Source organism: Pantherophis guttatus, chromosome 8 (assembly GCF_059756535.1).
Source record: "Pantherophis guttatus breed Tessera chromosome 8, ASM5975653v1, whole genome shotgun sequence".
Lineage (NCBI taxonomy): Eukaryota > Metazoa > Chordata > Lepidosauria > Squamata > Colubridae > Pantherophis > Pantherophis guttatus.
The window spans coordinates 55,284,784-55,309,474 of record NC_142070.1 but is presented as its reverse complement, the minus strand read 5'-3'; the positions used below and the strand labels follow the sequence as shown (position 1 = coordinate 55,309,474).

The 24,691-nt window shown below is 36.5% G+C and overlaps 1 protein-coding gene across 4 annotated transcripts in view; it reads right to left on the bottom strand.

Annotated features, from left to right (window-relative positions):
• LDB2 (LIM domain binding 2) overlaps positions 1-24,691 on the bottom strand; it is a 548,706-nt gene that overhangs the window by 117,834 nt on the left and 406,181 nt on the right. The gene's annotated exons all lie outside the window — the stretch shown is intronic.

Below are 24,691 nucleotides of genomic sequence, written 5' to 3'. Positions count from 1 at the left end.
TTTGGGGCTTTTTGTGGCTGTGTGAGGTTCCTGCTTGTTTCAGGGGCCATTTTGGGTCTAGCACAGCTGCTTTTACATTGTGGGTGAGCCAGTTGTGTTGTGTTGTGTGTGTGTAAAGTGTGAAAGTTGTTTTGGGGGGCTTTTTGTGGCTGTGTGAGGTTCCTGCTTGTTGCAGGGGCCATTTTGGGTCTAGCACAGCTGCTTTTACATTGTGGGTGAGCCAGTTGATGTTTTTTAATTTTTATTTGGTGTGCATTGGAAGAGGGGTAGTCTTATACGGCGAGCATAGCCCAAACCCTATATTTTAACAGGAAAATTCGGGGGTCGTCTTATACGCCCAGTCGTCTTATACGCTGGAAAATATGGTACCTTTTGCCAACCAACTAACAAATATATATAGGAAACATACTACAATAGTAATGGGGGACTTCAATTAGCCTTACATCAACTGGAAAACAAATTCCGCAGCAAATGAGAAATCGAATAGGTTCCTGACCAACCTAGCTGACAACATTGTTGTCCAAATGGTAGAGGAGGGAACTAGAGGGACAGCCACACTGGACTTAATTCTTACAAACAGAGAAGAAGCGATAGAGGGAGTTGAAATTGCAGGAACCTTGGGTGAGAATGACCATGTCATACTAGAATTCACATAACACAAACACAAGAAAAGGCTTTGTAGCACCATAAAATGTCATTAACTAGACAATATGAAACTTCCAAGATGGGTCCCCAAAGTAATAGTGGTCTGGAATGGTCCTATATCATGACTAAATATAACACATAATTTGACCAAACTAGCTGATATTCTCTCTCTCTCTCTCTCTCTCTCTCTCTCTCTCTCTCTCTCTCTCTCTCTCTCTCTCTCTCTCTCTCACACACACACACACACACACACACACACACACACACTCACTCACTCTCACTCTCACTCTCTCCACATGAACATGAGAGTGCTAATTCCAGCAAGATTAGGAGCAAACAGCCAGAAACAGATTTATAGAACAAGGAATAGGTGGAAATTTTACATTCTGCCAGAAGTAGGAGGCCTCCTGTGCAAAGATTCAATTTTGAATTAACAATAAATGGGGCTGGCATTTTGAACCTGGCAATTGCTAGAATTCTTTCTTAAGTTCTTCCAATACACTTACTTAATTAGATCTGTGTCCATGACTCATTGCCTTTATAACTTCTGGATCTGGTATCAACCAAGAGAAATCTGACAGGAGCAAGAAATGGTTATTGCTTAAGCACCAGAGCTCAAACAGCAGCAAGAGCCCACAAAAGACTGGATCAGGAGAAACCCAGCTTAATTAGAATAGAATAGAATAGAATAGAATAGAATAGAATAGAATAGAATAGAATAGAATAGAATAGAATAGAATAGAAGCTGGAAGGGACCTTGGAGGTCTTCTAGTCCAGCCCCCTGCCCAAGCAGGAGAACCTATAACTCTCAGACAAGTGACTGTTCAGTCTCTTCTTAAAAACCTCCAATAATGGAGTGCCCACGATTTCTGAAGGCAAGCTGTTCCACTGTTAGGAAGTTTTTCCTTAATTCCAGGTTGGAATTAATTATTCCCTCTTCTTTATGGCAGCCTCCTCAAATACTGAAATACTGCTATCATGTCACCCCTAATTCTTCTTTTCTTCAGACTAGCCAGACCCAAAACCTGCAGCCGTTCTTCACATGGTTTAGTCCCCAGGCTTTTGATCATCTTAGTTGCTCTTCTCTGAACTTTTTCCAAAATCTCAACATCTTTTTGTAGTATGGTGACCAAAATTGCTTGCAATATTTCAGGTGGTTTTACTAGGGTTTTGTAAAGTGGCACTAATACTTCATGTGATCTTGATTCTATGCCTCTGTTTATACAACCCAGGATTCAATTAGCTTTTTTGGCTGCTGCTGCACATTGCTGGTTCATATTCAAATGACCATCCACTAGGACTCCAAGGTTCCCCTCACAGTTACTGTTTTTGAGCCAGGTCTTGCCTAATCTGTACTTATACCTTTGATTTTTCCTGCCTAAATGTAAAGTTTTGCTTTTCTCCACATTAAAATTCATTTTGTTGGGAGGACTTCTGGTGGCACCGTAGGCGCCGAAGATGCTCCTTTTGCGAGCGCCAGCCCTGCGATCTCGTAAAGCCGCTAGAACAGCGCAAATCAGCTGTCTAATTGCTTGAAAACTTTCTCCCCAGGAAAAGGGGAGGAAGAGAGCAGACGGGTGCAGGTAGACCTCCCCAAGAAGCCCCAGGAACAATTCTGGGGCTTGAAGGGTGAGAGCTCCCTGGAAGCCCGACAGAGCTCCGGATCTGGGACGTTTCTCCTTTAAACAGAAGACGCCGCGACCACCCCTGCAAACAACGCTTGGAATAAAACATCATTCGGAAGCAGGCTGAGCAAACTCAGGAGAGATCAGATTTGCAAGTACTAAACTTTAACTCCAAATGTGTATTACTTCCTTCTGATTTACTAAGGGGAGAAAGTGAAACCAAGATGGCGATTGAGCTTTAATGGGGCGTGAAAGCGAAAGTTAAAAAGGAAAGTTTCATTTAGCGCTGGCAGCCCCGGTCTAAAATTAGAGATTTTTGCTTGGAAAGAAAGAAGATTAAAAGTTTAAAAGACTATAGCAGTGTTTTTAAAAAAAAATAAAAAAGGATTGATATCATTTAAAGACTGGGAATCTCTGGATTTGGTGGATTTGTTGTTCTGGTTGCTGCATAAATTTACATTGGAAATTAAAAATGGCTTCAAAACAAATAAAGACTATTGTTCCTAAAAGTGCTGGGAGCTCACCAGGTCAAACGTCCAAATTGCAATCTCTCTCTGTTCCAACGGAACCACCAATATTAACACTTGAAATGTTGCAGGAAGCCCTTAAAACACAAGCCTCTGTTATAGAAAAAAAAATTACTTCGGTGTTTGAGGATAAAATTCGAGATGTTGCTGAGGAGACGGCTCAAATTAAAGAGTTCATTCAAAAACGTAATCAGGAAATTAGAGAAGATATTATCATGGCAGTCCAAGGTCTGGCAGGCCATATTGAGGCAATAGATGAAAAAGTGGAAGAAATTAAGCAGTCTAATGAGAATTTGGAAGATAAAGTGGGAGATTTCCAGAATAAGATGGAAAGAGTTGAGGCCGATGTGATAATGATACAATATAGAGATACGGAATTTGCTTTGAGAATAAGAGGCCTCAAAGAAAATAAGCAAGAGAATTTGAGAGAGATTCTTTCAGAAGCATTTGCACAGATAATGGGAGATCAAAAAGCAAATCTGGAATGGCAAATTGACAAAATTTACCGTGTCAATTCATGGGTTACCAGACAGAAACATCTACCAAGAGACATTGTAGTTTATTTTACAACAAGGAGAATACGTAATGAAATCCTACAAGTCACTTTTAAAAATAAACTTCAAGTGCAGGGGCAGGAGGTTTTAATACTGAAAGAAATCCCCCCCAAAATGTTGAGAGCCAGAAGGGATTATGCCTTTCTGGTGGAAGAACTGAGAAACTGTCAGATACAGTACAGATGGGAGGTTCCAGCTGGACTAGTGGTGAACTATTCAGGAGATAGATATCATCTTAACTCAGTGTGGAAGGCAAGAGATTTTTACACCAATGTACTAAAGGCTGGATGCCCACAATCCCCAGAAGTTAGAAGGAAGACGGAAGCAGAGGGGGCAAGAAAGGGGGAGAAGGAAGAATTGCTGGCACAGGCCCAAAGGGGAGTTTTGATTACTCAAGAAGATTTAATACAACTTTTGACTACTGTTCAAGCCTTGGAGATAGAAGAACCTAAGGATCAAAGACAGACCCGAGTGGCAGCCAAGTGTCAAGAAGAATTAAGAGTGCAGCAAATTCAGATGATTCAAGAAACTACAAAAACAGAAGCAGTGGGAGGAGCAAGGCCAAAAAGCAAAATGCATGGAGATTTCCAGCAGATGCTCCAAAAGCTTCAGGGGACCAAGAATGGCAACTAGATTTCTGACTTGGAATGTTAATGGCCTAAATTCGCCACAAAAGAGGAGAAAAATATTTCATTATTTGAAACAGTTTAAAAATGATGTAATCTGTTTACAAGAGACTCATATTAGAAGTAAAGATCAAAAATATTTAATAAATACAAGGTTAGGTATACATTTTGCTGTATATGCTCCCGAGAAGAAGAATGGTATAGTTATATACCTAAAAAAAGACTTAATTGCCAAATTAATTGAAGCAGATGATCAAGGAAGATTTATAACAATTGAACTTTTAATAAAAGGAGAAAAAAATACTTTTAATTGGAGTATATGCACCGAACCAACAACAGGAAAAATTTTATAAGCTTTTACATTCCAAATTGCTACAATGGGATTACAAATCATGCATTTTATTGGGTGATTGGAATGGAGTTTTGGACACTAAAAAAGATAAGAAGGGGCTCTTGCAAAATATCTCAACGTGTGCCAGATTGCCAAAATCGTTTTTTGAAATGATGGATGATATGGAGTTGAGAGATATCTGGAGAGAGAGGAACTCTGAAGAAAAAGACTTTACCTTTTTTTCTGATAGACATCAATCTTTCTCTAGGATTGATTTTATATTAATTACTAATGATCTTTTTTCTAGGGTGAAGAAGACGAAGATTTGTCCAAGAGTTTTAATGGATCATAGTCCAGTTTGGATGGAACTAGAGTATGGAATGGGATTTAAGAGGTCTTGGAGATTAAATGAAAATCTGTTTAGATATGAAGAAAATGTAAAAGAATGTAAAAAATTTATGAAAGAATTTTTCATTATAAATATGCATAAGGGTACATCTATGGAAATGATTTGGGATGCAAGTAAAGCATATATGAGAGGTATTTTGATATATTTGAATAATAAACATAGACGTAAACAGGAAAAAAAAGGAAGGACTTAGAAGACGAAATTTAAAAAAAAGAACAAGCTTTGATATTGAACCCAGTAGACCAGAAAATAAAAGGGGCAATTAACTTACTGCGAGGGCAATTTAATATGTTAATGGCAGACCAGGTCGCAACTAATTTGCAATATACAATATATTTGCAATGCAATATAATACTTTTTGCAATGCTAATAAACCAGGGACATGGTTAGCATATTTGTTAAGGAAAAAACAAAAGTCATGGACTGTAGAGAAAATAGAATATAAAGGTAAAGAGGTTTATCAGCAAAATATGATTTAAAAAGCATTTTTAGAATTTTCTACGAGGTTGTACTCTAGTGATAAAATTCAAAGTATAGATGTAGATAGATATTTACAGAAAGAGAATATTCCTATAATTACAAGAGAGCAAAGGGAGGGTTTAAATCAACCAATAACTTCCGAAGAGATTATGTTTGCAATTAAGCAGTTGAAAGTGGGTAAAGCCCCCGGGACGGATGGTTTGACAGCTGCTTATTATAAACACCTGCAGTTAGAAATGGTGGGACCACTCAAAGAGTTATTTACCAACATACAATCTGGAGGAGATGTACCCCCATCCTGGAGGACAGCTTTTATTTCTTTGATTCCAAAGAAGGAGTAAGACCATACTCAGCCAAAAAATTATAGGCCTATATCACTTTTAAATACAGATTATAAGATTTTTGTTAAAATACTAGCAAATAGGTTAATGACAGTCATGCAACAAATGATTCATAATGATCAAACTGGTTTTATAAATGGTAGACAAATGAAGAGTAATGTAAGGCAAGTGGTTAACCTATTAGAGTATTTGGGGAAGAACAACCAAATACCTGCGGTGCTAATATTTCTTGATGCGGAGAAAGCATTTGATCGATTGAATTGGCACTTCTTATTGAAAATAATAGAAAAGATGCAGTTGGCAGAATATTTTACACAATCTATTAAGGCAATATATCAGAAACAAACAGTGCAAATAATAATTAATGGTAGCTTAACAGATACTTTTAATATAGAAAAAGGAACAAGACAAGGATGTCCCTTGTCTCCATTATTGTTCATCTTGAGTTTGGAATTTTTGTTGAGTAAGATACGTGGGTCGGACAAAATAAATGGAATTAAAATTAGGCAGTATGATTACAGAGTACGAGCATTCGCAGATGATTTGGTTGTTACTTTAACCCAACCATTACAGTCGATTGTAGGTTTAATGGATATAATTACACAATATGGGCAAGTATCTGGTTTTAAAATAAATGCAGGGAAAACGAAGATAATAACTAAAAACATGACTACAAATCAAAAAGGTGAATTAGAAAGATTAACAGGATTTGAAATAGTAAAAATAGTTAAGTATTTAAGGACTGTATGATAAAGTGGGCACAAAATATTGAAGAACCAATAATGATGGAAACATGGGAAAAAATATGGGTTAGAAATGTGAAGTTTACGCAAGCCCAAAACTTAAGAGAGAATTTTTATAAAATGTTTTATAGATGGCATCTAGATCCTAAAAAGCTAGCCTGTATGTATCCAAGTGTGCAACCTAAGTGTTGGAGATGTGAATGTGATGATGCCACGTATTATCATATATGGTGGACATGTAAAAAAATTAAGGCATTTTGGATAAAAATATGGTGGATTATTCAAAATATTCTCAAAAAGAAGATAAAATTTTCTCCACAGTTCTTTTTGTTAGGTATAATTACAGATTGTACTGTTATAGAGACTAAGTTGATTTTAAATTTAATAACAGCAGCCAGACTTTTGGTGGCGCAGTATTGGAAGAAGGAAGACTTGCCTACTATTGAAGAATGGACACTAAAAGTAGTGAATTTAGCAGAGATGGCCAAAATTTCAGCGTATTTGAAGGACCATTCAAATGAAAGATATACATCGGAATGGAGAAGATGGATTGACTATATTCAAAACAAATATCGGACTAAAAAGCTTCAAATAGCTTATGAATGAAACCAACTTTTTCTTTTTGAATTATGTTTTGTTAGTTGAAAGGGGAGTTAAAGAGCAAGAGGGAATTAAGAGCCTACAGAAAGTTAGCATATTTTAGTTTATGTTTGTTAAATGTTATACCCTGTATTTGCTCTGGGAAGTCCGGGGAGGGGGGTTGGAGGGAGAGGGGGGATGGGGGATAGGGGGTGGGTGGAGGAGGGAAGGTGGGAGGAGGGATGGGGAAAAAATTGTTGTAATATTTGATAAAACTTTTCAATTAAAAAAAATTCATTTTGTTGGATAGGGCCAATTGTTCAAGTTTGTCAAGATCTTTTTGGATCCTGATTTTGTCTTATGGGGTGCTGGCTATTCCTGCCAGTTTAGTATCATCTGCAAATTTGATGGCCATATATACTATAGGCCACCCAATCAAGCAGAAAAAATAGATGTAGGTATCAAATCAAAGGTAGAGGAGGGAACTAGAGTGACAGCTATACTCAACCTAATTCTCATTAACAGAGAAGAAATGATAGAGGAGGTTGAACTTGCAGGAACTTTGGAGGAGAGGGACCATATATATTAACATTCAATATATTGCAGACACAAGCAATAGAACATAATCAAACCAGTGTCTTAGACTTTAAAAGAGCTGATTTTAACAAACTTAGAGAGAACTTGGGAAGAATTCCATGGATGAAAATACTAAAGAGCCTTGGTGGTGCAGCAGACTAAAGTGCTGTTAAGTAATACCAGCTGCCTGCAATTACTGCAAGTTCAAATCTCACCAGGCTCAAGGTTGACTCAGCCTTCCATCCTTTCGAGGTAGGTAAAATGAGGACCCGGATTTTAGGGGCAATAAGCTGACTTTGTATAAAAAAGAACACTGCTTAGGGGGGCCCCAAAGCCCTACTAAGCAGGTATATACAAAAGTATGAAGGCTATTGCTTAATGCATTGTAAGCCACCCTGAGTCTCCGGAGAAGGGCGGCATATAAATTGAACCAATAAATAAATAAATAAATAGGAAAACAACTCAAAGAAGCTTGGAAGACTCTGAAAAATATGATCATAAAAGCCTAGACTAGCATAATACTGCTGGAAAAGAAAGACAAGAAAATCCAAGAAGAAACCAGCATGGCTGCACAAAGAGCTCTCTGACAAATTGAAAGACAAAAAGTGCAAAAAAATGGAAAGAACGACACATAACTAAGGCAGAATATCAGCAGATAGTCAGAATCTGCAAAGATGAAGTCAGGAAAGCAAATGCTCAGAATGAACAAAGACTTGCAACAAAAATCAAAGATAATAAAAAAAGGTTTCTTCCAACATATAAATAACGAGAAAAAAATCAAGGAAACAGTCGGTGCACTACAGAGAGAAGACAGTAAGGAAGTAACAATCAACAGAGAGAAAGCAGAGCTGCTTAATTCATCCTTTGCATCGGTCTTCATGCAAAAAGAAACTACAGCTCAATCTACCAAAACATAACTGTAAAAGATAGACTAGCAATAAAAGTTAAAATAAGAAAAAAATAGTAAGAGAATACCTGTCCCTGATCTTTATGAATACAAATCACCAGGATCTGACGGATTACACCAGAGTTCTAAAGGAGCTGGCAGATGTCATCTCAGAACCACTGCACCACATCTTTCAAAAATCCTGGAGCACCAGGGAACTACCAGAGGACTGGAAAAGAGCTGATGTGGTTTCCATCTTCAAAAAAGGAAAAAAATCAGACCCAGGAAACTACAGACCAATCAGCCTAACATCAATACCCAAGAAGATACTGGAAAAGATAATAAAAAAACAGCAACATCTAGAAATGAGTAAAGTAATAACTAGCAGTCAGCATGGGTTTGTTAAAAACAGATCATGCCAAACCAATCTTATTTCATTCTTCAACATAGTGACTAAATTAGTAGAGCAGTGAAATACTGTGCACATAATATAATATTATGTCCATATAATATTATATGGACATAATATATTCAGCAAGGCATTCGACAAAATAGACCACAACCTACTTCTTGGTAAGCTAGAAAAAAGTGTGATAGATAGCAATCACCACCAGATGGATTCGTAACTGGCTGACAAACTGTACTCAACAAGTAGTCCTTAATGGTACTACATCTACATGGAGGGAAGTAAGCAGTGGGATACCAGAAGGTTCCATCTTGGGCCCAGTACTCCTCAATATCTTCATAGATGAGGGAATAGAAGGGGAATTTACCAAATGTGGAGATGATACTAAACTGGCAGGAATAGCCAACACCCTAGATGATAGGCTCAAGATCCATCTGGATCTTGACAGACTGGAAGACTGGGCCCTATCTAACAAAATGAAATTCAATGTAGAGAAAAGTAACGTCTTACACTTAGGCAAGAAAACCAAAAGTAGACATGTAGACTGGGTGAAACCAGGCTTAATAGCAGTAACTGTGAGAGGGATCTTAGTAGACAATCAATTAAATATGAGTCAACAGTGTGCAGCGCCAGCCAAAAAAGCCAAAAGCTAAATTGCATTAACAGAGGAATACTGTCAGATCCCTAAAAGTGATACTGCCATTCAATTGGGAGAAGGGGGAGACTTGGACTCCATTTAGTAGCATTGCCTGTGTCAACAGATATTTTACAACCTATATCCTGGTGTCAAAGAGCCCTGAGATCCCCTTAATGTTGAGGAATGTTTATGACAGCCATGCGGGCTGTTTCACTTTAAAGGATAAAGGAGAAATGATGTGAATACATACTTATCTGGTTCTCAGGGCAGCTGGTAAAGAAAACATCTTCACACTTGTGTATTGGCTAAATCTGCATTCTGGCTTAAAGGAAGGGTCTCTACTGCCTTAATCCTACTTGTCTTGCCTAAGGGTATTCAGACATTGCTTTGAATCCATTGCTGTCACTTCTGCTTAATAAAAGGGTACTTTTGAAATACGTTTCAAGAGTTTTTACTTTCTTTTTTTTATTGAAAAAGTTTTACAAACATCAATTTTCCCCCATTCCCCCCCCCATCCCTTTCTAACCCTCCCAAACCCTCCCTCCCCATGACTTCCCCAAGGTGAAATCCATCCACATTATATTATATCATACTTTACCAGCCCTCTATTCTCCTCCCTGTGCACTATACATTTCTACATAACAATAATCTATTTTGCCCCCTATAAACTATACATTTCTACACAACATTTAGCTAAAAGCTATCTGGTACTTCCTAGTTTGGTATTTATTCTGCACATAATCTATCCATTTCTTCCACTCCCATGCATAAGTCTCTTGAGTCCGGTCTTTTAAGTATGCTGATATCTTCGCCATTTCTGCAAAACTGGCCATCTTCAAAGTCCATTCTTGAATTGTAGGCATCAACCCTTTTCCAATATTGACCAATCAGTAACCTAGCTGCTGTCACCATATACAATATCAATTTTGTTTCACCCACTAAAAAACCCTTAACTATACCCAGTAAAAACAGATGAGGAGAAAATTGAATTTTTTTCTTTAAAACATTTTGCATAACCCACCAAATTTTTATCCAAAAAGCCTTGGCTTTCTTGCATGTCCACCATATATGATAATATGTAGCATCTAAGCAATCACATCTCCAACATTTCAGTTGAACATTAGGATACATACATGACAATTTCTTAGGATCTAAATGCCACCTATAAAACATTTTATAAAAATTTTCCCTTAAATTCTGCGACTGTGTAAACTTAACATTCTGAACCCATATTTTTTCCCAAGTTTCCAACATAACTGGTTCTCCAAAATTTTGCGCCCATTTTATCATACAATCTTTAACCAATTCATTTTCTGAATCTCTTTCTAAAAAAACATTATAAATCCTCTTAATATGCATTGGGCCTTTCTCTTTTATCTGTCTAACCAATTCTTCTTCATGCAACATTAAACCAGTTTTTTGATCTTCTCTCCATCTCAATTGAAGTTGATTATACTGTAACCAAGTTAAATTAATCCCTTCTTCCAACAGTGTGTTCAGTGTCTTTAGTTGCCATCTGCCCCCATCATTAAAAAGTACTTCTTTATATAAACCCCCCCCCCGAGTGACTTTATATTTATATTCCGTATAATGTGACCAAGATACAACCACAACGGTATTTTGTAATCCCATTTGAATCGGTGCTTCTTCCATACTCTCATCAAGGAGCTTCTAAGTATATGGCAATTGAATACTTTATCCACCTTGTTTTCATAAAATAAATATGCATGCCAACCAAATTCAAGATCGTGGCTTTCTATATTCAATATTCCAGTCTTTGTCCTTCCAAACCAGACACTTGCTTGTGTAAACGCTGCAGCTTCATAATATAATCTCAGGTTTGGAAGTTTAAGACCACCCCTTTCACAAACATCTTGCATAATTTTCAGTTTAACTCTTGGCTTTTTCTCATTCCAAACAAACTTATTCACTCCTTTTTGCCATTCAGTCAAATGTTTATCACTTTTAAGCACCGGAATCATTTGAAACAAAAATAAAAATCTAGGTAGAACATTCATTTTAACTGCTGCTATTCTTCCAAGTAAAGACAGCTGCAGTTTTTTCCAGGTTTCCATATCCTTTTGTACCTTTCGCCACAACACCTCATAATTATTTTGAAACAGTTTTATATTTGAATCTGCAACTTGAACTCCTAGATATCTCACCTTTGATACTATTTCAAAGCCTCCCTTCCTTTCCAGTTCCTTCTTTTGATCAACTGTCATATTTTTAACTATCATCTTGGTTTTTTCTGGTTCAGTCTAAATCCTGATACCATACCATATTCTTCTATAACGTCTTTCATCTGAATTATTGATTCCATCGGCTGTGTTAGGGTAACAACCAGATCATCTGCAAATGCCCTTGTTCTGTAATCCTCTTGCCTTATCACTATTCCCTTCAAGATACTCGAGTCCCGTATTGTATTCAACAAGACTTCTAAAGTTAGAATAAACAACAATGGGGATAACAGACAACCTTGTCTTGTGCCTTTTTCTATACTGAAATTTGTAGTTAAGCTTCCATTAATAATAATTTGTGCTGTTTGTTCTTGATAAATTGCTGCAACCGCCTGTACAAACTGATCCCCAAAGTCCATCTTTTTAAAAGTCTTTAATAGAAAGTTCCAATTCACTCGATCAAAGGCCTTCTCCGCATCCAAAACACCAGCACTGCAGAGATCTGTTTATTCTTCTCAAGATATTCCAAAAAGTCTATAATTTGCCTCACATTATCCTTCATATATCTGCCTTCTATAAATCCTGCTTGATCATGATGAATCACCTCTTGAATAACTGGCATTAATCTGTTGGCTAAAACTTTCGCAAAAATTTTATAATCCGTATTCAGGAGAGATATTGGTCTAAAATTTTCTGGTTTTGTAGAGCCTGCCTCCTCTTTCGGTATCAGAGAAACAAAAGCTGCTTTCCATGAAGGGGGTACTTTTCCCCCTTGTTGAAGGCTACAAAATAAGTCTTTATGATGTTCAATCATTTCTGCTTGTAAAGTTTTATAATACACCGCAGTTAAACCATCCGTTCCTGGAGCTTTAGCTGTTTTCAGTTGTTTAACAGCAACAATAGCTGTTATTGGTAAACTCATTCTTTCCTTTTGATCATTAGAAATTTTTATAACTCTCTTTTCTTCTAGGTATTTATTTATAAGTTCATTCTGTATATCATCTTTAGCATATAGTTTGGTATAATAATCTAAAAAGGCTTCTTTAATTAGTCTTTGTTGAAATACTTCCTTTCCTCTATGCTCAATATTCCCAATAGTCCGAGTACTCTGCTGTTTCCTCAGTGTGTAAGCCAACCACCTGCCCAGTTTATTGGCATTACAAAATGTATTATGTTTTGCAAATTGTAAATTAGTTGCTGCTTGTTCCGCTGTAAGCATATGGAATTGATCTTTCAAAAGTTTTATAACTCCTTGTAATTTTTCATCTGTTGGATTTTTTATAAGCAACTGCTCTTTTTTCTTTATCTCTCCTTCCAATTCTAATCTTTTACTTTGTCGATTTGATTTGTGTTTAGAGTTCGTATAAATCAGTATCCCCCGCATATACGCCTTACTCGCATCCCAGACAATTTCAATAGGGGTACCCTTATTTAAATTCATTTCAAAAAATTCTTTCATTTGTTTCTTAAGTTCATTTACATTCTTTTCATATCTAAACAAATTTTCATTTACTCTCCAAGATCTTCTCTCATTCTTTCCCAATTCTATTTCTATCCATACCGGGCTGTGGTCTGATAAAATTCTCGGAAATATCTTTGTTTTCTTTGTTTTTGAAAGTAAATCAACTGTAAGTAAAAATAAAGTCAATCCTAGAGAAGGATCTGTGTCTATCTGAAAAAAAGGTAAAGTCCAGTTCTTTTGGATTATGCACTCTCCAAATATCTTTCAATTCCAAATCTTCTTTCATATCGAAAAAAGCCTGTGGTAGTTTAACACATGATTTTGCCAAGCTCTTCTTATCTATTTTAGGATCTATTACTCCATTCCAATCTCCCATAAATAAGATAGATCTATAGTCCCAGTGTAGTATTTTAGAATGCAATAATTTATAAAAATTTTCTTGTTGCTGATTAGGAGCATAAACTCCAATCACCAAGATTGGGCCATTATCTGTAAGAAGTTCTATTGCTATATATCTTCCACAATCATCTGCTTCTATAATTTTTGTTGGCAATCTTTTATTTATATAAATCACTACACCATTCTTTTTTTCTGAATTTGAAGCTATAAACTGTGTTCCTAATCTAGAATTTATCAAATATTTTTGATCTTGTATTCTAATATGAGTTTCCTGTAAGCAAATAACATCATTATTAAATTGTCTCAAATAATGAAATATCTTCCTCCTTTTCTGTGGTGAATTCAATCCGTTCACATTCCAAGATAAAAACTTAATTGTCATTTGCGGGCTCTTGAAGCGATAAGAGCATTTGCTGAAGTTTCTGTTCCACACTGATAGTCTTCGGCTTAGCTCCTCCCATAGCTTCGGATTTTTGAGCTTTACCATTGACTCCCTGTTCGTCTTGTGATAACTTAGGACTCTGATGTTGTTGTTTCTCTAAAAATTGTTTATAAGCTGTTCGAGTAATGCGCTGATCTTTAGCACTATGCAACATCAAATCAAGATCCGCTGCCACTTCGGGGCTTCCGGTTTGGCTTCCGTCACTGTCAGATGGTCTCTTGGGACCGCCAGCCCCGTCGCCCGTAAAGAGCCGCCTTTACAGCTGAAAGGCGGCTCGAAAAACTCCATTTCCATAAGGAAATGTGAGATAGAGCAGGCGAGGGCAGGTAGAGCCCTCTGCGAAGTCCCCAGAGTTTTTGTTTTACTCTTGGGGACAAAGCAGGATGAGGCTCCCTATTTTCTTCGCCGCTGCTCCGGGCTTCAGAAGACCTCTGCCTTTTGCAGAGCCAGGCGACGAGACCAAGCCTTTTAACAAAAATCAACAGATGGTTTAATTAAAGAGGATGAGATTTGGACTTGGGATCCTAAATCGCAAGTATTCTTAACGATTTTACAAGCGCTCTTAAGTGAAGGAAAAAAAAAGTTTAAAATGGCGACCGCTGAGGCTTGAGAGGAAGAAAGCCGAAAGCGAAAGTCCTTCCGTAACAAGCTACAAAGTAGCGGAATAAACAGTGCTGGCTAGAAGTGAGAAGAAAAATTTCTATTTTAAGTTTCTTTTTTCTTGGAGATTTGATATTGATCTTGTTTGGAGAGAAGTTCTCTTTCTTTAAAAAGAGTTTGTCTGTGTGGCAGGATGGCGTTAAAACTAATAAAGCTTGACAAACAAGCAGCGGGGGGGGGGGTTCCCCCATTTACAATTATGTGAACAAGTTTCGAGCTTACAGACTCAGAAGAATGGCTTTAATTTAAAAGAATTTGTCCTGGAGGAAATGGCAAGACATCACGAGATTGTGAACCAGAATCTTGAAAAATTTAGGCAGGAAATTAAAGAATTGATACAACTAAAGTATGATAATTTGCAACGAAAGATTGTAACAGTGACTAATGCTTTTTCAGAAATAGTTATAAAGATGGATACAAATATCAAGTTATTAGCGTCTAAAATGGAAGAAGTTGATGATAAGATTTATAATTTGGATAATAAAATACAAAGAATTGAAAATGATTTGATAAATATTCAAGACAATAGTTTAGAAGTAAACTCTAAAAAGGAAGCTGGTCACGAGACTTACAATGCAGAAGATATAAAGCAAGGGATTGAAAAAGAAGTTACAATGATGCAAAACAGGCTCACGGAATTTGCGGTTAGAATGAGAAGGTTACAGGAAAACAATAGAGATGATTTAAGAAAAATATCTGCTGAAGTTCTGGGCGGGATTTTAAAGGTTCATCCTGAGGAGGTATCTTGTAAGATTGACAAGGCCTATAGAGTTAATTCTTGGGTGGCAAAGCAAAGGCAGTTGCCTAGAGATGTGGTGATTTACTTTACAGATAAAGAAATAAGAAATGATATTGTGCAAAAATCCTTTAATTCTACTCTACAACTGTATGGAAGAAAGATCTGGATATATAAAGAGTTGCTGCCCAAGATGTTAAAAGATAGAAAGAAATTTGGATTTTTGGTGACTGAGCTAAAGAAACAAAACATCTCATTCAGGTGGGATGTTCCAGTTGGCATAATATTGAGACATCAAGGAGAAAGATATCAACTAAATACTGTTGAAAAAGCGGAAGAATTTTACTACAAGGTTCTCAAAATGGGTTCAACATCTTCATGTATAATATATGAGTGGAATAAAGAAAAGCAAAATCAACAAGAGATAGAAATTCAGGATAAGCAGAAGGAGGTGGAAGTAATGGAAAAACAACAAGTTACAGAGGTCTTTGTAGATGAGCCGCTCCTGGATTCTCCTTCAGAGGTCTCAGCTGGACTATTTATAAATACAAGAGAGGCGGCTCTGGATTCTAATGTGATGACTTATCAAGTTACAGACCAGCATGGAAATCAATCAGTTGATATACAACTCATAGAAAAGAAATCAGAATGGAGATTTAAGCCACAAAAGCAAAACCAACAAGATCAAGTTATAGATCAGCATGAAAACCAAACAGTTGATATACAATTTATAGAAAGGAAATCAGGATGGAGATCTAACCCACAAAAAGTCAAGAAAAGAAGAAGCAGGTCTCACAAAAACAAAAACTTTTAAACTAAACAACAGTGTAATGCCAGTTATCTAAGAGATGATTGAATATATGAAAAGATAGCTGAGGCAAAGTATTGGTTTATATTATCTTGAGGAGAGTGACAGACCTCTGCAGTGCTGTACTTTTGGGATGTGAAAAGGGCCTTAAACTGAATGGATTGGAACTATCTTTTTTTTTTTGGATTCTTTGATAAATGTACTACGTTTATGCTGAGCTACAAGGCAAGAGAGTTATGGGATTGGGGCACGCAGATGATCTGGTTGTTACCCTATTACGGTGGTTGGAATTAATAATTTAGATGAAAGACACTACTATAGACACTATATGGAATACAAATATAAAGTCACTCGGGTGGTTGTTTTTGTTTTTGTTTTTATATGAAGATATTTGCTATTGATGGGGGCAGATGGTAATTGAAGATACCGAACATACTGTTGGAATTAGGATGTTATGTTACCCTAACATGGGTGATGGAGTTAACAATCCAGCTGAAAGACATTACAGAAGATATCATATGGATTACAAACTTAAAGTCATTTTAAGAGGATTTTATTTACATAAGGGAATACTTTTTAGTGGTGTGGGCAGAAGAATAAAGATATTAAGAATTATTAAGTATGGTAGTCTTGTAGGAAAGTGGGTGGAGACAGGTTAGCTTATTGATTGTTTAGTTTAAGAAAAGGGATATTATGTTTAGATATGAATATATGCAAAAGATTTGAGTTAAGAGATATATCTATTATATAGTTTTATAGTGGAAGGTTGCTTTGAAATGTTATATTAATATACATAAAAGATTTGATTTAAGAGATATATGTATGGGGGGGAGAAAAAGGGTAGATTATGAGTAGAAATTGTTAAATTGGGGGATATAATCATATTACTATGCTAAATTAGGAGTTATTATATAATGTTATAGTAGAATGTTATTTTGAAATGTATAGTATAAGGGGGATATAATAATATTATTAGAAAGAAAGGGTCAGCATATGGGGGATGGAGCAAGGGGATGGTAAAGTATTATATAATCTGTTATGAATTTGGGTTTTATTTTGAAGAAGCCACAGGGGGAGGGGAGGGGGAGGGGGGGTTAGGGCGGAGGGGGGAAAAGGGGGAAAATTTTGTATTTGAAAAACTTTTTCAATAAAAAAAAAAAGATCCGCTGCCACTTCTCTTGTATTTTTAGGTGGTTCAGCTAAAGACTCTAAGGGAAGATCCAACAAAGGTAGGCCCCCTGCCGCTCCTTGAGTCTCTAGTGCCTCCCTCTCCATCTGTTTCCTCTGCTCTTCAAGCTCTTGTTCAAATTGCTTATCCTTCTCACCCTCCATTATAGCTAACACTGAGGAAGTACGTGGAGATGCTGCACCAGGTTTAAAAACACTGAAATAAAATTCTTCCGCTTTTTGAAGAGTATTTAATCGATATCTCTCTCCTTGATACCTCAATATTATGCCAACTGGAGTGTCCCATCTGAATGGAATTTGTTGTTTCTTTAATTCAGTCACCAAAAATCCAAAATCTTTTCTATCTCTCAACATCTTAGGTGGCAATTCTTTGTAGATCCCAATCTCTCTTCCATCCACTTGAATAGTAGAGACAAAAGATTTTTGCAAAATATCATTTCTTATTCTTCTATTTGTAAAGTAGATTACCACATCTCTAGGCAATTGCCTTTGCCTTGCCACCCAAGAATTCACTCTATAGACCTTATCAATTTTGCAAAAAATCTCCTCAGGGTCAACCTTTAACATTACAGCCAGAGCATCAGCACAAACCCTTCTCAGGTCTTCTCTATTATTCTCTTTTATACCTCTGAGTCTCACAGCAAACTCCATAAATCTGAATTGCATCATTGTCACTTCATTTTCAAGCCTTTGTGTTTTATTATCAACATTAGAAATTTTTTGATCAGCTTCCTTCGTTTTAGATTCCACTTCTGAGCTAAGATGTTCCACTTTCTTATCAACTTGGAGCACTACTTCTGACAAACCAGTCACAGCTGTCAATATTTCCCGTTTCATCTTGTCATACTTTTCTTGAACCATCTCTTTAAATTCCTGCTGTGATTTTTCAAATTTCTGATCTAAAGCCCCAGCAATAAATTCCTTCAAATCATTAAATCCAGATTCTTGTGTTTGGGTCTGCGTCTGTGAACTCAAAGGCTGCTCTTTTGGTTTATGAGTGGGGGAGCCCCCCCCCCCCCAGCAGCTTTAGCTGGCTTTGTTTGTTCTTCCATTCCATTCTTCCATGCAGCCTGACTCTTTCTAAAAAGGATGTCCTCTCCCCCTTTCCACCACAAAAACCTTTCAAGAATTTCCCCAGCTTTAATCAAGTCCCAAGGGAGAGGGAACAAGTCAAATCACTTTTAAAAGAACTTTTCCTCTTTCTTCTGGCCAGCGCTGTTACTTTTTGTTACTTTGTAGCGCAAATACGCTCAAACAATTCCACTTTCGCTTTCAGCATTCCTTATTGCTAAAGCTGGGCACCATTTTAAAAGAACTTTCACTTCTTCTCAGTTACTAAATTCATTCACAGGGCTAAGAAAAATACTTGCGGTTTAATTTTCAAGTCCAGATTCCACCCTGCTTATTTTTAACAATTTTCTTGGCTTTCTCTCATTTCGTTGGTCGCGTCGCCTGGCTCTGCAATTGCAGAGTCGTCCTCGGAGCCCGGAGCCTCAGCGTGCTGTATAGGGAGCCTCACCTTGCTTCCTCCCCAGATGCTGAAAAAATGATCTGGGGACTTCAAAGGGGGCTCTACCCTGTCGCGCTGGCTCTTCTCCCGATTCCTTCGGATCGTGGAGTTTTCCAAGCCACCTCTCAACTGTAGAGGTGGCTCTTTATGAGCAACGGGGCTGGCGGTCTTAAAGGGACCGTCTAACAACGACAACGGCTCCAACCGGAAGTCAAGAGTTTTTACTTTCTTAAGTTGGGACGAGAGGCAATCCTTACAGAAAGCAACGTCTGCAAAACAGTCAACCCAGAGAAGCAATCTTCGCTCTACTGAGGGGACCTTGTAAACCATGTCCGAACGAAGCAGATAACTGTGAGAAGCCGAATGCTGGGGGGAGACATTAAGCACCACCCAGCCGGATGCCTGTTTCGTACACCCCATCGGAGAGGATGAGGTAAACTTGGAGAATCCTGAAAAGCCCCGCTGGTCAATTGGCATCGGGAAGAAAGATAGCTGGGATGAGAGTACCAGAGGAGTCACTCTCAGCCATAGCAACTGAAAACCTGTGTGGAAACTGGAACTAGAAGCCCTCGCTGACCAGGGGTAACTAACCAAAGCACCACTGAGGGAGGATTGTCTGAAGAGGCATATAACCCAATTGGTGATGGAAACTTTGGAAAATCTCAACATCTGAGGGGAGCCAGGACGACTACCAAAGAGCGCTGAAAGGGCAGCAGTTGCGGATGATGCCAGGGGAGACACCCCTCTTCTGGAGCCCAGCTATCGAGCAGATGGTGCAGCAGCAGTGGGAGAAGATCCAGAAAACCCTCCCATCCAGGCAGCACGCACACTGGCGCCTACTCCCAACCAGTCCCGAGTCCCGCAACTGGAAAGAGAAACTCCCTCCCTTGGGATGAAATATGATGGGGATCCACAGCAATTAAGATGTGTTTTTTTGAAAAAAGTTTTTTTTTAATTTTTTAAAAACATAAACATAAAACACATTTTTTCCAAAACGAAGCATTAATCCGGTCACAAATTAATACAAATTATTAACAAATCTTATTTTTCAATTAACACAACTTAATATTTTACTCAGTTATTTTCCTAAATTCTATCAATTTAACTATGCCATTATCCCAAAAACCCGTTACTTAAATCTTAAATCCTAACCAAATATCATTCCATTTTTCTCTTTCTTTTTGCTTAGATGGATATATTTTAACAATATAAATCATTACAGTTATTGTAAGCGTTTAAAAAATATTGTAACTATTGCTCCCAATATAATCATCTTCATTACTTTACTATTAATCCTAACACAATCATTTCATTTTTACTATTCCCAACATAAACATTTTTGTTTTTTGGCTGTTAATTCCAACATAATCATTTTATTTTTACTGTTGAACTCAACTTTATCATCTTAGTTTCTGTTATTAAACCCAATTTATTCATTTCATTTTTACTGTTAATCTGAACATACTCCTCCTTATTTTGGCTGTCCTACCCAGCATAATAATTTTTATTTTTTGGGCTGTTAATCCCAGCATAGTCATTTTATTTTTACTGTTAAACCCAGCATCATTATCTTTGTCTTTGTTGTTAAACCTATCATAATCATTTCATTTTTACTGTTACTCCCAGCAAAATCGTTTGTTTTGCTGTCCTACACAGCATAATCATTTTTGGTTTTTTTGGCTGTTAAACACAGCATATTCATTTTTGTTTTTTGGCTGTTAAACACAGCATAATCATTTTTGGTTTTTGGCTGATAAACACAGCATAATCATTTTTATTTTTTGGCTGTTAAACACAGCATAATCATAGTTAGTTTTACTATTAATCCCAGCATGGTCCTCTTTTGATTGTTTCCATCCATCTATACATTGTTTATTTCAGTTAATCATATTTATCATTATCCTTTTTTTGACAGTTTTACATTGAGACATGGTTCTTACTTAAAACATACCTTTGTATATATTTATAAATCTCTTTTAACATGCTTAATTTCTCTTATGTTCTAATTTCCATCAATATTTCAACTTTATATATCTATGTCATATTCTTCTCATATTCTTATTCATCCATATTTGCCTATAAAAAACCTCCTTTTTATTATTACTACCCACCTATACATTGTTTCATTTTTAAACATTGTTTCAATCTTCCAGCCATGTATTCCTTATTTCTTCATTTTCTCGCCTGCTAGCATATATTTCCTTCCATTTTCAAAGTCTTCAAATTTTGTCCTCCATATGTCATATTAAATCTTTTTCTTATTTTTATTCCGGATATAGTGCATCAAGTTCCCTTCTCTTGAACCTGCGCTAGATCCTTCTTTTATTCCTGTGCCAGTTTTTTAAATTATTATTCCAATTATAGGAGTTCCATTGTAGTTTCCTTTTCTTTTCACCAAAATCAAACTGCCTGCAGACAAGAAGAAAAACCTCCTCCACAAAATCCCAAGGCTGTTATCTGTAAAGTTCAGAATTTTCCATAACAAAGACGAATTGCAATGTTCCTTTTTAAACCAGAAGGTGTCCCTCTACAATCCACATTTTCCATTAGTCATATTCCATTTTGTTTCAATTATATAACAGTCCAATTTAATTACTCTTTTTCCTTTGATTTTAAGAATATCAAATCTTCTTCTTTTTTAAGATCCAGTTCAAATTTTAAAATATCCAGTCTTTTCACCATGTCTTTTTTTTTTATTGAAAAGTTTTTTTAAAAAATTTTTTACAAACAATTTTCCCACCCCTCCTCCCCCCTCCCAACCCAACCCTCCTCCCCCCCCCCGTACTTCCCAGAGCAAAATACAGGGTATAGCATTTAACAAACATAAGCTAACATATGCAAACTATCTATAAACTCCTATCTCCCTCTTGCACTTTAACTACCCTTTACATGACTAAATATAAGAATTCCCTTAAATATCTTTTTTTTTCATTCATAAGCTTTTTTTTTTTTTTAATTTGATTTATATGCCGCCCTTCTCCAGAGACTCAGGGCGGCTTACAATGTGCTAAGCAATAGCCTTCATCCTTTTGTATATTTATACAAAGTCAGCTTATTGCCCCCACAACTGGGTCCTCAATTTACCTACCTTAGAAAGGATGGAAGGCTGAGTCAACCTTGAGCCTGGTGAGATTTGAACCTGCAGTAATTGCAGGCAGCTGGTCTTAATAACAGGGTGCTTTAGACCACTGTACTACCAAGGCTCTTATTTGAAACTTTTTAGTCCCATATTTATTTTGAATATAGTCAATCCATCTTCTCCATTCCAATATATATCTTTCATTTGAGTGATCCTTCAAATATGCTGAAATTTTAGCCATCTCTGCTAAATTCACTACTTTTAGTGTCCATTCTTCAATAGTAGGTAGATCTTCCTTCTTCCAGTGCTGCGCCACCAAAAGTCTGGCTGCGGTTATTAAGTTCAAAATCAAATTAATCTCTATAACCATACAATCTGTAATTATACCCAATAAAAACAACTGTGGAGTAAACGTTATCTTCTTTTTAAGAATATTTTGCATAATCCACCATATTTTTATCCAAAATGCCTTGATTTTTTTACACGTCCACCATATATGATAATACGTGGCATCACCACACTTACATCTCCAACACTTGGATTGTAAACCTGGATACATACAAGCTAACTTTTTAGGATGTAGATGCCATCTATAAAACATTTTATAAAAATTTTCTCTCAAGTTTTGGGCTTGCATAAATTTTATGTTTCTAATCCATATTTTTTCCCACGTTTCCATCATTATTGGTTCTTCAATATTTTGTGCCCATTTTATCATACAGTCTTTGACTAACTCCGTTTCTGAATCTATCTCTATCAATACATTATACAACCTTTTTCTGTGCATTTGACCTTGGTCTCTAATTTGTTTTATCAAGTTTTCCTCATTTTGCAAGATACCAATTTTCTGATCCTCTTTCCATCTAGCTTGCAGCTGTCCATACTGAAACCAAGTTTGAATTATCCTTTCTTCTTTTAATACATTCAAAGATTTTAACTGCAATGTGCCTCTTTCCATAATAAGAAGCTCTTTGTAAGTAATCACATCTTGTTTTTGTTCTACACTTATATTCTCTATCGCATGTCTGGGTATTGCCCATATAGGTATTTTATTGTTTAGTTTATATTGATACTTTTTCCAGACACGTAATAACGCATTCCTTAATATATGACTTTTAAAATTCTTATCCACCTTTTTATCATATAATAAATATGCATGCCAGCCATATACCAAACCATATCCCTCTATATTCAATATTCTCTCTTCTGTTGAGTTAATCCAATCACTAATTGCTGAAAGGGCAGTTGCCTCATAATACAATCTTAAATTGGGCATTTTGAGACCTCCTCTCTCACGTATATCTTGCATTATTTTTTGCTTTATTCTCGGTCTCTTTCCTGCCCAAACAAAGTTGCTGATACCCTTCTGCCATTCCTTCAAATTTGCATCTTTTTAAAGTTTGGTATCATTTGAAAAAGAAATAAAAACTTTGGTAAAACATTCATTTTTACTGCTGCTATTCTTCCCAACAAAGACAGTTGTAGTTTTTTCCAGTTTTCCATCTCTTTATGTATTTTTTTGCCACAACGGTTTGTAATTATACTTGTATAATTTTACATCTGAAGTCACAATATAAACCCCTAAATATTTAACCTTCTTTACTATTTCAAATCCTGTTACTCTTTCTATTTCTTCTTTTTGATTTATAGTCATATTTTTAGTCATTATCTTTGTTTTCCCTGCATTTATTTTAAATCCAGATACTTGTCCATATTGATTAATTATATCCATTAAACCTATAACCGATTGCACTGGTTGGGTTAAAGTAACAACCAAGTCATCTGCAAATGCTCGTAATCTATAATCATAATGCCTAATTTTAATTCCCTTTATTTTATCTGAACCACGTATTTTATTCAGCAAAAATTCCAAAGTCAAAATAAACAGTAATGGAGACAAAGGACACCCTTGTCTTGTTCCTTTTTCAATATTAAAAGTTTCTGTTAAACTACCATTAATTATTATTTGTGCTGTTTGTTTCTGGTATATTGCCTTAATAGATTGTGTAAAATACTCTTCAAACTGCATTTTTTCTATTATTTTCAATAAAAAATTCCAATTCAATCGATCAAATGCCTTCTCTGCATCCAAAAATATAAGCGCCGTAGGGACTTGGTTGTTCTTCCCCAAATATTCCAATATGTTAACTATTTGCCTTACATTACTTTTCGTTTATCTCCCATTTATAAAACCAGTTTGATCATTCTGAATCGTTTGTTGCATAACTAGCATTAACCTATTTGCTAATATTTTAGCAAAAATCTTGTAATCTGTATTTAAAAGCGATATAGGCCTATAGTTCTTTCTTTCTTTCTTTCTTTATTTATTAATCAAATTTCTATACCGCCCTACTCCCGAAGGACTCAGGGCGGTGAACAGCCAAGATAAAATACAGATAATACAAATATTAAAAAATCCCTTAAAATTATTAAATATTTCGGTCGAAACACAGATTAAAACACCCAATTTGTAAAATCACGACTTAAAAAATTTAAAAATTTAAAAGATGGGAGTTAGGCCAGGCCAGCTTGCTGAAATAGAAAAGTTTTGAGAGCACGGCGAAACGTGCGCAGGTCCGGGATCTTCCGTATCTCTGGGGGGAGCTCGTTCCAGATGGTAGGTGCCCCCACAGAGAAGGCTCTCCCCCTGGGGGCCGCCAGTCGACACTGTTTGGCCGATGGCACCCTGAGGAGCCCCTCTCTATGGGAGCGTACTGGTACTTTGGCTGACTATGGTCTTGATCCTCTTTTGGAATCAAAGAAGTAAATGCTGTTCTCCAAGATGGGGGTACATCTCCTCCAGATTGTATTTTAATAAATAATTCCTTAAGTGGTTCCACCATTTCTAACTGCAAATTTTTA